Source organism: Corylus avellana, chromosome ca5, assembly GCF_901000735.1.
Source record: "Corylus avellana chromosome ca5, CavTom2PMs-1.0".
Classification (NCBI taxonomy): Eukaryota; Viridiplantae; Streptophyta; class Magnoliopsida; order Fagales; family Betulaceae; genus Corylus; species Corylus avellana.
Window position 1 is genome coordinate 6058557 of NC_081545.1, and position 2466 is coordinate 6061022.

The following is a 2466-nucleotide window of genomic DNA, read 5'->3' on the forward strand; positions in this document are numbered from 1 at the left end:
CCGACCTCGTTAATAGAATACCAACTCCATTATTGTCAAACAAATCTCCTTATGAGATTTTGTTTTCCAAACCTCCAACATATTCTCATTTAAAAGTGTTTGGTTGTCTTTGCTACGCCTCCACACTTTCAAGGCATAGAAATATATAAACTTGAACCTAGAGCTAAACCTTGTTTGTTTTTTGGATACCCTTCTAGATACAAAGGATATATCCTCTTAGACTTAGTCACAAAATCTGTTTTTGTTTCCAAAGATGTCATTTTTCACAAATCTGTTTTTCCATACATTCATGGTCTTGCTAATCCTACATCTAATGGCATTTTCCAACCTTCAGTCCCTTCCTCATCTAACAATCCTGTTCTACCACTATTCATCCATGACACATATCCTTCCAGTTGAAATCTAAATCCTCATGATCAACTTCAACTTGAACTTCAGCATGAACCTCAACCTGAACCTCAATTTGAACCTATATCGTAACCTCAACATGAACCTCAAACTGAACTTGAATCTCAATTTGAACGTCAACTTGAAACTCATCTCAACTTGAGCCTCAACCTCATCATGAATCTCAATCTGAACCTCAAAATGAATCTCAACCTGTCATTGCAAATCCTGCTGTATCTGATTTTAATTCCTCCTGCAATATAGAACCTGAATCCAATTTTAATTCTATTCAAATACCTGATTCCATTGTAGTTAGAGAGTCTTCTAGGGTTAAATAGAAACTGGGTTACTTGCAACAGTATTATTGCCAACCAGCTTCTCACTCACCTCAATCTTCACACATGGGACTAAATTCAGGTATTCCATATAACCTATCTTCTTTCATAGGTTATGATAAACTGTCACCTTCATATAAGTCTTTTGTTTCCACTCATTTTGAAAATCAGTTTTACCATCAAGCCATTAAACATCAACATTGACAGGATGCCATGGATATTGAAATTTCTGCTCTTGAGTAGAATAAGACTTGGGTTCTCATTGATATGCCTCCATATAAGGTTCCCATTGGCTACTGTATCAATTGAAAGGTATAAAGCAAGGTTAGTTGCTAAGGGTTACACACAATGTGAAGGATTGAATTATTCTGAAACTTTTTCTCCAGTTGCCAAGCTCACTGCTGTGAGGTGTTTATTGGCCCTTACTTCTGTTAATAATTGGTCCTTGCATCAGTTGGATGTTAATAATGCCTTCTTTCATGGGAAATTGAAGTAAGAGGTCTACATGAAGCTGCCTCCCGGATATGCTAACAAGGCGGAGTCTAAGGTTTGTAGGCTCACAAAGTCTTTTTATGGTTTAAAGCAGGCTTCTAGGCATTGGTTTGATAAATTTTCTACTACTTTGATCACTCATGGATTTTCTCAATCTTTGGCAGACTACTCTCTCTTCACTAGATTGCAAGGTTTAGTTCTCTATAGCCTGGTTAGTGTATGTAGATGACATCATTATAGCAAGTAATAATGATGATTCAGTTGTAGCTTTAACCAAGTACCTCCATGCTCAGTTTAAGTTGAAAGATCTTGGAGATGTGAAATATTTTCTAGGCTTGAAAATAGCTCGAAGTGCCAAAGGAATTTCTTTGTGGCAAGGGAAGTATGCCCTAGAAATTTTGGAGGATTCTGGTCTGTTAGCCTCCAAACCAGCAAAATTTCCCATGGAATCCAATCTTAAACTATCTAAAACAGAAGGTGAGCTTCTAGCAGATCCTACAAGCTATAGAAGATTGGTTGGCAGGCTGCTCTATCTCACTATTACCAGACCAGACATCTACTACTCAGTTCAAATACTTAGTCAATTTATGGATTGCCCCAGACAACCACACCTTGATGCTGCCAATAGAGTTTTGAGATATATCAAGAGTGCTCCTAGCCAAAGTCTGTTTTATCCAGCATCTTCCAAACTTCATCTGAAGGGTTTTTGTGATTCTGATTGGGCAGGATGTCCTTATACTCGTAGGTCTGTGAGTGGTTACTGCATTTTCCTAGGAGATTTTTTAATCTCATGGAAATCAAAGAAACAACACACTGTCTCTAGATCCTCTACAGAAGATGAATATTGGGCTATGGCTTCTTCTACTTGTGAGATTGTGTGGGTTCTAAGCTTTCTTAAGGATCTTCATGTTTTCCACTCTCAATCTGCCCCCTTTTTTTTTTTTTTTTGTTACAGTCAGGCCATATTACACATTGCTACAAATCTTGTCTACCATGAGAGGACAAAGCATGTATAAATTGATTGCCATCTCATTCGGGAGAAAATTTAGCAATGAGTCATTCGCACTTTGCTTGTTACTTCTCAACATCAAATTGCTGATTTGTTCACTAAGTCTCTTGGTTTAGGTCCATTTATGCATCTAATGTCCAAGATGAATGTCTCTAATATATTTCCTTCATCTTGAGGGGGAGTATAAGCGAACGAAGAGGAGCATGAGCTGGAATCTGTTTTGTTAGTTGAAGAACAGTTAGC